General features: G+C 39.4%; 1 protein-coding gene across 3 annotated transcripts in view; it reads left to right on the plus strand.

Annotated features, from left to right (window-relative positions):
• Positions 1–13,522, plus strand: part of Agbl4 (ATP/GTP binding protein like 4) — a 1,132,428-nt gene that overhangs the window by 748,385 nt on the left and 370,521 nt on the right. The window lies entirely within an intron of this gene.

The following is a 13,522-nucleotide window of genomic DNA, read 5'->3' on the forward strand; positions in this document are numbered from 1 at the left end:
AAAAAAAAAAAAAAATTCTCAGAGTCATTATTTCATGAACTTGTGCGCAGATGGAAAGGCCTATGGAAACACAGTGTGCCTAGGGAAAACAAAGGAGAACACTGGATTTTGGCCCTCATTTTCCACAATTTTTGACATATGATTTAAAGTTATGTATCCCAGACTAGTCAGCACATAAACTTGTAGGGATGGTCCTGTCTCCACCTCCCATCTTGCCATAGGAGCGCTGAGATTACAGATATAGACTATCATGCCCAGTTCTACATGAGCTCAGGGAATTCAAATCCAGATCCTCATGCTGTGTGGCCAACAAGTTACCCATTAGCCATCTCTCTAACCCCACAAGTGGACATCTTGGTGTCCTAGAACTCCTCATATATCTATGTAAGGGTTGACCAGCAGGAGCAACCATCAGCAACACCCCGAGTTCTGAACTGAATATCTGAGGACTCTAAGCTGGAGTCTACTCACTGGGAAAAGCAGGTTCTGAAGAAAAACTCATGAGGCCACGTTAAGAAAAGTGGATACTGAAGGTCTGTGCGTCATGCCCTCAGTCTAGCTCATGCTTTGCTTTGTTCTCAGTCCAGTTTTCTTCCAACTTAATCATGAGCTATTAAAGTGCACTGTGTGTATGTGTGTGAGTGTGTGTGTGCATGTATGCTATCTAGTAAAAAGCCCTTAATATGCCTTAGAATCAGATACTGAGTAAAATGTGACCAGAATGTGTCTTGAACAAAGAAAGGCAGACAGTACCAATGCAGGATTTATGAGAGCAGCTCATCCAGAATCTGGCTTCATAATTTACCAGGATAGCAGCTTAATAAAAGTCTTAACATGCCAGAATATAATTATTCTTAAACCAAAACCAAGGAGGATGTGGTATCGTGAGAATTTTGGTCCATCTATTAATTTACATGAAAAGCATCATAAAAATTTTAAAACTTAGATCAACACTACTTATACATTTAAGAAATTCCCCTTGACGAAGAAGAGTCAGATCCCGTCCATCCATTTACTCTACTTACATTGACTGTGTAAAGAAAGTATAACCAGGCCCTATGGCAAATATGGATACACTGAGATAGAGGAGCTGAATTCTTACAAAGGGAATCTTGAATGTAATAGAGAAAACATACATGTTAAGGAGTCTATGAGGAGACAGTAAGAGAACAGAATAACTGCCAAGAATAGGGTACAAGGAAAGGGGGCACCTAAGGAAACAGGCTCATGGTATTAACCCTGCCACAGGGATTCACTTGGCTTTGAACAAATCCAGTTACTCAAATTAATAAATTTTCTTTCGTGTTTAATAGAATTAGGGAGAAAATTTGTGTAATGTATGTTGACCACATAGGGAGATCTGACAGCTTTGATGGCCAGCAACAATGTTCTTCATTTCCCAATGCTGATAATCACCTAAAATGAGCTCCAGGACACCACTTGTACCTAGAACATGTAAACAGAGGAAAGAGGAAGACTTTTTTGATGCATGAAATATTATTTTCCTCATAACAAAAATCAGCAAAATTATATAATGATGTCACTGCTTCCATTATCATGTGAGCTTGTGTCTGCCTAGTGTGTGAGCTTTAGGAATGCAAAGGCATTGAATGGGAATCTGAAGCAGGAAGATACAGTGAACTGGATTTGAGGTCAGGCATTTTTGAGTCTTTGTGCCCTTGAGAAGTTGCTTCACCAAGTGAAGACTTGCCTCCTTAGTTTGCAAAGCAAATATTTGTGTAATATAAAATGTACTTCTGAAGACTGTTTGGGATGAAATAATATTTGGAATGCCTAGTGTGATGCTTATATTTCCTTTAATGTTCATAGCCAAAAACTGATGCATAATATGTCCACATTTGGGCAAATAACTCCAAGTTGCATTCATCTTTTCTGACTTTGTGTATTTTACTCTAGTACTCAGAGGCTTAATGCATTCACTTACTACTTGTAAAACATTGAAATTTCTAAGACTTTGCTATCATAAATAACAGGTTAGAATATGTTAACTGAGAGATTTGTAATAAATTGTTGCTTTAGTTAGCAGGCCAGCTGACATTTTGGGGGGTACTGAGTTCCTATTAAGTGGGAATATAAGATGCTGAATTTTACCTGCATGATCCCCAGAATTTCTGGATGTATGTTTGTGATATAATATCCATAGTCTGATTACTTAATTTTCTGATCAAAGAGCTGAGACATGCATAGACAGTGATAAATATGCAAAAACTCAAACAATGAAAAGCAATGGCTCTAAACTTAGCTGGGTTTAATTACTTGAAAGGCATGAACATGTCCTTTGGTTCCATTTAATTGATTTGGCATGGGGTTAGAGTGTAAATATTTTTTAAAAGCTTCCTAAGTTATTGTAATGTGCAGCCTGGCTTGAGAAACACTGGCTCAGAGCTTCACATGGTTTTTGAGGAACCTTGTCCTGTTCTCCCTCATTGTGTCAGGGTCTGGAGGTAATAGCTCTCAAGACCAGGGGAAATGACAGATACGGAAAGGAATCATTACAAAATAAAGGTGCATAAAATTGATTTGATAAAGAAAAGAAACCATGCTGGTTCTCTCAAAGAGTCTAGGATATGATGTGCCATGGGTCACTGGTAGACAAGTCATGAAACCTGGACACCCATCTTGGATCTGTACAAACTTAATGCTTGGCTATGACCAACAATTTATTCTATTTTTATGGCTTAATTTTCTCTATCTATTAAACAACATTAGTGACAAAATAAATATTTTACAGCCTATGCTCTACCCAACCTATTAAGTCTCCTGATATACTACAAAGTGAACAAAGGAACATTTTATAAACATACTAGTTACATTCATGTTTGAGGAGGGAGATTCACTGTCTTTACAACATCATTTAAACATGGAAAAGTCTCTTCCATCTTTAAAAAAAAAATTATAAAATAGATTTCTTAATCCCATGTTCCTTCTGTAGAGGATTGGCTACTGGGCTCCCCCCCCCACTGCCTCCTTTCCATGCCCCCTCCCCAGTCAGTTAGCATTATGCTTCCCCTAAGTCAGCTGAAGCTACCTATAATGGCCAAAGTCATCAATGTTGGTCTGGCTTTGTGGTGACACTGTAGGCCATTCCTTTCTTCTAAAAACCTTCTTTTCCATAGACTTCTGTAATATAGCCATCAGTGGAGTGTGCATCTGTCTCCTTGCTCACACCTTCTCAGCTGCTTTGCTAGCAATTCTTACCTTTTGTTCAGGTCTTGGAATTAGGGGTCTGCTTCAGGGTATGTTCTCTTTTGATTCTCCACAACTTCCCTGTGTGATTTGATTCTCTCTTACCGTTTCAATTTATTATCTCTTTGTAGCAGACAACCAAATCTGTGCTTTTCTGTTGGCTTCTCTGAAGCTCCTAATCTTTCTATACTCCGAGTATAATTTCTAATAGTTACCAAAAAAGTTCTTTAAAGAAAGCCTGATATCCCCCAATTCTCAAGTAGTCTACTCTCTCTTTGCTCAAGCCATCTCTCCCCAGATTTTAGAGCTTTGAGCTCTTAAGTCATCTTCTCCAGCAACTCCAATCTTAATGATGACAGAATATAAACATTGATTCCAACTGACAGTGAGATTCAAAGAGGGTCTTTTCTCCTCCATGATACCTCTATTATTTTAGCTTAGCTGACTATCACGGCATTGTACTCTTGAAACTCTCCAGTAACTTTCTGCAATTCTTTTAAATTTAGAGTGTCACTTATACATTCCATATCACATGTGGTAGTCAGAGGTCAACTTTGTGGAGTCAGTTCTCTTCTTCCACCTTCTGGGGTCCTGAGATTAGACTCAGGTTATCAGTTTCATGTCGAGTATTTTTAACCACTGAGCAGTGCTACCAGTCCTATCTGTAATGTCCTGTAAGTCTTGAAAAACAGACTTTAACCTGACCTGTAGTGGCCTACATGAGTTTTTTTTTTTTTTTCTGCTTCTCCAATTGATCCTTCTTGGCTTCTTTCACAGTTAACTTACATATTATGCAGAACTCTATGTTCTTGAAGGCACATGTTTTCTTCTGTGTCTGAAATGTTTTTCTTCTCAGTAATTCTTCGCCTTCCTCCTTTTACCCTATCTTAGTTAACTCTCATTTACTCTTCATAATGCATTTTGCACTCTATTTCCTCTAGGGTACTCTTTAAAATTACTGCTATTAATTTTGACCCGCTGGCATGAAGTCGAGCAGCCTCTGAGAGGGGAGTGGGGATTAATGATAGGAAAAGTAGAAAGAAGAATTAGAGACAAGGGTTAGAATCAGATGGGCTGCCAGGAAATACCAAAGCCTCAAATCTATTTTACATAGTCTTTTTATGCCTCACAGTGCTGTGCGAAGCAAAATCACAATCTAGCAGAAAAAAAAAAATCTCTGACGTACACATAAGATACCTGTTCCCATCTGAAAGTCTCCCTGTTCTTTCTACCAGGGTTAATACAATGATCAGTCCCTCACCTTGAGCCTCAGGTGTATCTCCTCTTATCCTTCCATACATCAGCAGGCCAGGAAATCTGCCAACAGACTCTGAGCTGCCTTGACTGTGCCTGGAAGTCAGACTTTCACAGAAGCAGACAAAATGACTCCAACAATTAATACTTTGTTTTTATTTAGCATACAAAGAAACAGGTCTCTTGATGTAATGTTTGAATGTTAAATATCTCCCATTAAGCTTGGAAATTTGAAGTCTTGGTCCCCAGTTGGTGGGTAGCACTGTTTAGGGAGGGGTGACCTTGCCAGATGAAGTGAATCACTAGGTGTAGGCTTCAAGAAGAGTTCATAGCTTCACCCCACGTACAGCCCACTCTCCACTTCATATTTGTCGTTGAAAATGTGATTTCTCTGCTGCTGCCATGCCTTACTAATGTGGACTCTATCCTTCTGGAAACATGATGCCAAAACTCTTCCTATTTGAAAAAAACAAAACAAAACAAAAAACTTTTTATAGATTCTTTGTGAATTTTACATCAGGTCCTCCAATCCCACTTATCTCCCTGTCCCTCCATATCCACCGTCTACTCTTGCAACCGCCCCCTCAAAACAAACAAACAAACAAACAAAACAACAACAAAACCATGTTGCTTGGAAACTTCAGTATGCCCCACGGTGTACCCTTTTGCCCAAAAAGCTTACTTGCAAATGTTCATTGCACTAAGTCACTGGTCTAGTTCAAAGCCTCTGGCTTCTGCTACACTATCAGTACTATATTCTCAATGAGACTTCTCTTGGATATCCTGTTGTTGGACATCCTATGTCATGGAGCTCCTGCAGCTTTGAGTGTACAAGACAGGCTCCTTCATGTACTCCAGCAAGTCATAGATGTGGTTGATGTTGGGGTGGGCCAACTCATAGCCCTAGATCTAAGCCTGGGTGGTAGCTAAGTTGATCATCCCCCAGCTCTCTTGCATCAGTGCCTCCAAGGTCTATTTTTTTCTGATTTGCCAGACAAGAAGCAGGACCAGCTGCACCCATGCCACTAGGGCTAGCTCTACCATGCTGCCCATGTTGAGGTGTGGAGACCTGCTCTCTCAAGTGCTGCAGCACACAGGTTGGACCTAGCTTACCCTGCTCTCACACCCTTGGTATCAGCTCTCCTATCATGCCCAGTCAGATGATAGGGCCGACTCTGCTCAGGCCTCTGACATCTACATGACCCTAGGTAGCAGCCCAGACCAGGGAAGTTTGCAATTATTATAATTGGTTGAATTTTGGGCTGTGGACATTCACACAGACCCCTGCTGCTGCAAGGCTCTGGACCCAGACATGGCCCTCAATGGCAGCATGGGCCAGGACATCACCATGGCCTCAGGTGTCAGTTCAGGCTACTCACAACAGACTGTTCCTTACCACTCTTGTGTCTCCAGTGTCTCTCATAGAGTACTGGGGCCCTCTTAGTGAACCCTGCCTCCTGAGAGTATGTTCTTGACACCATTCACAGCAGCCTACACCTGAGACCTTGCCTGCCTTGCTTTCCTACTCAAGCCACCAATCCCATCACTGGCTATCATGCTATTACGGAAGAGATAACGGAATGGGAATAACAGTGCACACACAAACCATTCTGCTTCTCTTTCTCCCTGACCTTTCCACCACATACTTTCTCATCATGGTGGCACTTGCCTACCTATGCTATATGACAATAAATCTTTAAGTTGCCTTGATCATGGTATTTTATCACAACATCATGTGTAACCAATACACACCAAGATGTAACCAATAACCACTGTGACATTTCTATATATCGTTATATGTATTCTTATTTGGCATCCCTGTCTCCTGCCCCTTTACCCACTCCTTGCTCTTACTGGTGCCCTTTCTTTCCCCCATATAGTCTCTTTTCATTCTCATAACACATATCCACTAAGGTCTTTGTTCCCTCCACCCTCTCTCCTTCTCTTGCTTATAATTCCATGCATTATGCTCTCTTTCTCCTATATGTGTGTGTATGTATATGCATGTGTGTGTGTGTAAATTTAAAGGTAGATTCTATATATAATAGAAAACTGTGATATTTGTCTTTCTGAGTGGTTTATTTTATGTAATATAATTTCAAGAGTCGCATTCATTCTCCCAACAAATACCATGATTTAATTTTTATTTTTCTTTATAACTGAACAATATTTCATTGAGTATGTATAATATTTCTATGCATCTGTTGATAGACATCTACACTTGTTCCATGTCTTAGTGATTATGGATGTTGTAGCAATAAGCATAACTGTTCAAGAATCTCTGTGACAAGGGTGCATACCCAGGAATGAAAGAGCTGCATCACATAGTAATTTTATTTTTTATAGATGTTTTAAGAATGCCTATGTTTATTTCCATAGTGGTCTGATAATTTTAGATCTTCACTAGCAGTGTTAGGGTTTTTCTTTCCCCACATCATCACCAACATTTGTTGTAATTCCCTCTCCCTCTCCCTCTCCCTCTCCCTCTCCCTCTCCCCACCCCTCTCTCTGTGATTTGTTTTCTTAATGACAATCATTCTAACTTGGTGAGATGGAAATCTCAATGTAGTTTTAATTTACATTTATCTGATAGATAAAGGTACTGAATACTTTTTCAAACATTTACTGGCCATTTATATTTCTTCTCTGTGGGCCTGTCGATCCAGTTAATTGGCCCTTTTTTTGCTGATTGAATGCCTTTGTTATCTAGTTTTTGTAGACTTTACTATTTTTATATATTCTCTATATTAACTACTGTCTAATTTGTATCTACTAAAGGTTTTTCCCATTTGTATGCTGCCTCTTTATTCTGATTATTTCCTTTGTCATTGAGGAGATTTTTAATTTTATTTAATCCCATTTGTGAGTTTTTAAAGTTTATTTCTATTGCTGATAAAGTCATTTTCAGAAAACTCTTACCTATATCTGTATTTTGAAGTATTTTCTTCTAGAAATCTTAGAGTTTTAGATGTCATATGAAGAGTATAGGTCTATTTTTAGTTGTGAAGATTAGGAGAAATGGACCCACTTTCATTTTCATCTAGATACCCTGTTTTCTAGCACTATTGACTGAAGAGCTGTCCCTGCCCTGTGGTGTTTTTGAGGCTTTTGTGGAAGCTTAGGTGTCTGTAGCTGTGTGGGTTCATTCCTGGGTCCTCTATTCTATTCTGTTGTCTGAGTGTGTCTGATTTGGTGGGAGTTTTGGGTTTGTTTTGGTTTTCGGGTTTTTGTTCTGGTACTATGTTGGTTTTATTGTGGTTCTATGGTATAGCTTAAGATAGGAACATTGCGAGCCCTCCAGCACTGTTATTTCTGCTTACAGCCACTTCAGCTATTCTTGGACTATTTTGCTCATATATGAATTTTAAAATTGTTTTGTCTAGTTCCATAAAGACTGTAACTAGAATTTTGATGAATATGGTATTCAATCTGTAAAATACTTTGGGGAATAAAGCCATTTTCATAATATTAATTCTGCTAACCATGAACATGGCACTCCATCATCAAGTATTTTTACCTTAGTATATTAAAATTTTTCACTGCAGACGGGTTTTTCACATGCTTGGTTAGGTTTATAACTATTTGTTTTTAAAAACTATTTTCCCAATTTTTTATTTGGAGAGAACATTATTAGTATATAGAAAGGCAATTTATTTTTTGTTAATTTTGTGTACTGCCCCTGTTCAACCCTAAGAGTTTCTGGGACAACTTTTGCTCCCTTTTCAATATAAGAGAATATCATCCTAAAATGGAGACCACTCGACTTCACTTTTCCAATGCACATGTTTCTTTCTTTCTTTTGTCTTATTGATTCAGTGTAGACATTGCACACTCTGTTGGATACAAGCAGAGAGAGTAGGCACCCTTGTCTCACTCCTTTTTCTAAGGGAAATGCCTTTAGTCCCCCCTACTTAATAAAATGGTAGCTATATTTTTGTACTATATGGCCTTATTGTGTGAAGTATGTCCCTTATGGTGGTTGTTTGAATGATGTGAAATACCCCCATAATCTGAGGCATATAAACATTTCAGTCTCAATTGTTAGTTCTGTTTGGGCAGGATTAGATGGCTCAGCCTTGGTGGAGGAATCATATCACTAGGGACAAGCGTTGAGATTGTAAGCTGTGTAGTTCTGGTTCTTTTTCTCTGTTTCATGCTTGCATTTGAGATATAGACTCTCAGCCTCCTCCTGTGAACTCTATGCCTGCTGCTTGCTGCCATGCTTTCCTCCCATGAAATCTTGTCTCTCTGGAACCATAAGCCCAAGAAAATTCTTCCTTCTTTAAGTTACTTTGTTTTAGTCATAGCAACAAAATGGTAATTGATAACTTCTATTTCTGGTTTCTCAGGTATTTTGTCCTAAGGATATGCTGTATTTTGTCAATAGTTTCCTTCTGCATCTATTGAGCTGATCATTCTTGTCATGCTGGTATCTATGAATGAAAGCACCTTGATCATAGTATATTTTTGTCTTAGTGTATAATATATTCACTTTTCAGGAAATTTATTGAAAATTTCTATGGGACATTGTGAGTAACTCATTTGGTCTCACTTTGTTGCCACATAAACTTTTCTAACCACTCTGTCTGGAATTATCATAGGCTAGCCAATATGTTTGTCCATCTCCACTACCAAACATGGTACTAAGAACCAAGCTATGCTTTTCTCTTCTTACTAATGTAATAGTGGTACAACTGCTTTGATAGCAACCAACCACTTTCTGATTCAATTAAAGGTCTACTTTGTAAGATGGGACTCATCCCTCATACCATTAACTAGACCATAATTCATGCATGACTAGGTCATATGCCCTACAGGGAAATCTAATACTATTCTACTAAATTGATATAGTAAAAATTACCCCACATTGTCTTACCATTATACATATAGACTTTTATCATTCTTATTGTATATATGTGTGTATATATATATATATATATATATATATATATATATTGTCTGAACCCTAGAAGCAAAGCATCTTTTTGCAATAGATGACAATACAGGGACCCACAGCCAATCAATGGGCAGAGTGTAAGGGACTGTGGAGTGCTCATCTATAAATGGGGGCATCAATATCATCCCTCATCCCAAAGTTCAGGGATCTTATTGGAAGAAATTGAGGGAAATAGTAAGATCTAGAGGTTGAAAACAGGTAGCAAGACAGTCTTTGCCATACAGTATAGGGTCATTGTACACATGAACTCATGGCTAGGACTATATGCACAACATTAAGCCAGTCAAAATGCCTGCATGAATGAGGGAGGGGATCATGAAGTTCCACTCTGAACTGAGGAAGTTTGACAACTGATGGCTATGGGAATGGAGGTTTAATTTTCTTCAAGGATGTGGCCTTTAAGGGGTTACCCATGTTCCAGTAGATGGTACCACATTCGTGAACACACAAGAGGTACTAAAGGGTCTCAGTGGGTTTTCTTTAAGAGCACATGAAGCTGGGAAGCAAAAATAGTGATGGGAATGTGGAAGGGTTGTAGATGAGGGACTAGGGGATGTGTTTTCTTAAGATACATGTATATGCATATACAAAATTCCCAGTGTTTTAAAGACATTGGAGAAGATCATAGAGTGAGCAAGTAGCTCAATATGGTTTCAAACCTAGTATCCAATATATAGCAGAGACTCTTAAATGTTCACTTAATGGAAAGGAAAAGGGAGGGGAGACATTGCCTTCATCTAACAAAATTAGAAAAGTTGTTTCAAATAATATATCACTCAATCCAGCCCTTAATGATAATATTATGATAGCAACTATTTCATAAGCTTATAATATGCTAATACCTTATTTGCCATATCCTGCTTTTTCTTTTAATAACTTGAAAGTTAAAGCTGGGAATTGACATAGTATGTTACTTGCTATGCAAGTATGAGAATGTGCATTCAATTTCTCAATTCTTAATGATGACCTTCTAGGAATTCCTATAATTATATCTGTATGTATTAAGCTCTTTTATAGTTGGACTGCTATTAGGTCCTTTCTGATACTGTGTAACAGTAGTAAAATTATAGTTATGAAGTAGTAACAAAATAATTTTATAATTGGGGGTCACCACAACATGAGGAGCTGAATTAAAGAGTCATAATACTAGGAAGCTTAACAACCACTGTTTTAATCCTCATGTATAGCACAGTGTTTATCAATGATTAAGAAATCATCAATAGTTATCAAATAAAACAAGAAATGTGAGGGCAAAATTTTATTTAAAGATGTTTGAAAGCAAAATAAGGTTTCTGTGGTCAGCTCCAGGCTCTGCTTTTAAATGGGTCTCATAAAGCTAATTTTTAAAAAGGAAGGAAGGAAGGAAGGAAGGAAGGAAGGAAGGAAGGAAGGAAGGAAGGAAGGAAGGGAGGGAGGGAGGGAGGGAGGGAGGGAGAAAACGAAAAGAAAGAAAGAAAGAAAGAAAGAAAGAAAGAAAGAAAGAAAGAAAGAAAGAAAGAAAGAAAGAAAGAAAAGAAAAGAAAGCAGTTCTTTCGTTTCCAGGAGCATTCTTAGGATCATGTTACAAAGCCACAAGCATAAGTGTGCCAGCTTGGGCTTCTGTTCTGTGCAGTAGCTCTACCTGCTGGAAATTCTAAGGAAATTCTAAGGCCTAGGAATGCCTTCATTGCTGTGGTATAGATTAGCTTTAAAGGTAAAGGTTGAAAGGGCTAAAACCCCACAACAGGAAACAACTGCCATCTAAACACATCCATTTTCTAAAAATATACTTTTATGAAGAACACTAAGTGGCTACCTCCTTGTGTCTGAGTGCCATCTGCTCAAGAAGTTCCTCAGAAAATTGGAAATAGATCTACCTGAAGACCCATTTATACCACTCTTGGGAATATACCCAAAAGATGCCCCACCATGACACAGGGGCACATGTTCCACTATGTTCATATCGGCCTTACTTGTGATAGCCAGAAGCTGGAAACAACACAGATGTCCCACAACAGAAGAATGGATACAGAAAATGTGGTTCATTTACACAGTGGAATACTACTCAGCTATTAAGAACGAGGACATCCTGACTTTTGCAGGCAAATGGATGGAACTAGAAAATATCATCCTGAGTGAGGTAACTCAGACCCAAGGACATGCATGGTATGTATTCACTAATAAGTGGATATTAGCCAAAAAAAAAAAAAGGTACAGAATACCCCAGATACAGTCCACAGAACTCAAAAAGGTCAACAAGCTGAAGTGCTCAAGTGAGGATGCCTCAGTCCCACTTGGGAGGGAGAAGAAAGCAATCACAAGTGGGGAGGGAGGGAGGGACCTGGAAGGGAAAGTAGATGGGGGAACAGTTGGGGAGAGACGGAAACCTGGTCAGGTATTGGGTGAGGGAAAATGATTGAAGCCCTGAGTGCCAGCAAAAAGATAGGAAACAGACAGCCTAGGGAAATAGGAGCTTGGGGGGACCCTCCAGAATGCACCAGAGACCTAGGAGGTGAGAGACTCTCAGGACTCAAAGGGAGGGACCTTAGATGAAATGCCTGACAGTAGGGAGAGGGAACTTATAGAGCCCACCTCCAGCAGGAAGACAGGGCATCAAATGGGGGAGGGGGAATGGCATCCCACATTCACAACTCTGACCCATAATTGTTCCTGTCTGAAGGTATTACAGGGATGGAAATGAAGAGGAACCTGAGGAAAGAAGGTCCAGAGACAGACCCAAAGAGGGATCCAGCTAAAGGGGAGGTCCCAAGGCCTGATACTATTACTGAGGCTCACAAAAAGGGATCTAGCATGACTGTACTCCGGGAGACCCAATAAGGAGCCGAAAGAGTCAGAGACAGATATTTGCACCCAACCAATAGACAGAAGCAGCTGACCCCTGTTGTTGAACTAGGGAAAGACTGAAAGAAGCTGAGAAGGAGGGCGATCCAGTAGGAGGACCAGCAGTCTCAATTAATCTGAACCCCGGAGATCTCTCAAACACTGGACCACCAAACAGGCAGCATACACCAGCTGATATGAGGCCCCCAGCACATATACAGTAAAGGACTTCCAGGTCTGTGTTCATTCAGAGATGATGCACCTAACTCTCAAGTGATTGGAGGCCCCAGGGAGTTTAGAGGTCGAAGGCAGGGGGAGGTACATCCACGTGGAGACAGGGGGTTGGGGAGGAGGTATGGGATGTGGAGCAGTCAGAGGGTGGACTGGGAGGGGATAAAATATGGAGTATAAAAAAGTTAATAATTAATTAAAAAAAAAAAAAGAATGCCTCACCTTGAATCCAAGTAGTAAGGGTGCCCAGTAGCTGGGTACTGATGGAGGAAAAGCCTGTCAAAACCATCATTTTCTTTTACCTGCTACTCCATGACTTGTTTGTAAGATTCCTAAATTTGGTCTTGAGATGATTGTTTTGACAGTCTGTCTTCATGAATGCCTTCTTAAGCTCTGGGAGGTCTGCATGTTTTCCTGCATCTGGTTGATGCACAAAGACTTTCTTCTTTTAAGGACTTAGGGAATGTCTCAAAATGTCTCCAAGGAAACACTCACTCTGCAAGTTTTCAGCTGAAAAATAACTTCTTTTTCTGTGAGTCTCAACCAACAAGATAATCTTGGGTCAATAATAAAAGCCAGTCAAGTTCATTGTTTTCATACACTATGACTAATTTGTATTAACATCAAATTAAAACAGTGGCATTTATGGATTAGCCCATCTGCTTTATAAAATCAGTGTTGCCCTTCAGACTACTTCACCTGTATGAAATCTGGAAACTTGAAGAGCTCCTAGAAGATGTCACAAAGTTCTGATTTATCATGCTACACTTTGAGATCAAATTAAGAAACTTCATTATGGAAATTCCTTTTAGTTGGGCTTATTTCCCCTACCCCATTCTGGGAACAAAAATCTGACAGCAATAACTAGGCACATTCCATAAAGTCTATATCTCTATCACAATATTGGATGACTCCCAGAGACAGGATTTGAAGAAAAGAAGTCTTCATGAGGATGTATGTGCCACATGGAATGGCAGCTATGTTCAGGGGGCTCTGCGTGTGAGGGATTCTGAGGAGCTCTATCACTTACACTCAGTTTCTTCTCAGTAACAA

Source organism: Mus caroli, chromosome 4, assembly GCF_900094665.2.
Source record: "Mus caroli chromosome 4, CAROLI_EIJ_v1.1, whole genome shotgun sequence".
NCBI lineage: Eukaryota > Metazoa > Chordata > Mammalia > Rodentia > Muridae > Mus > Mus caroli.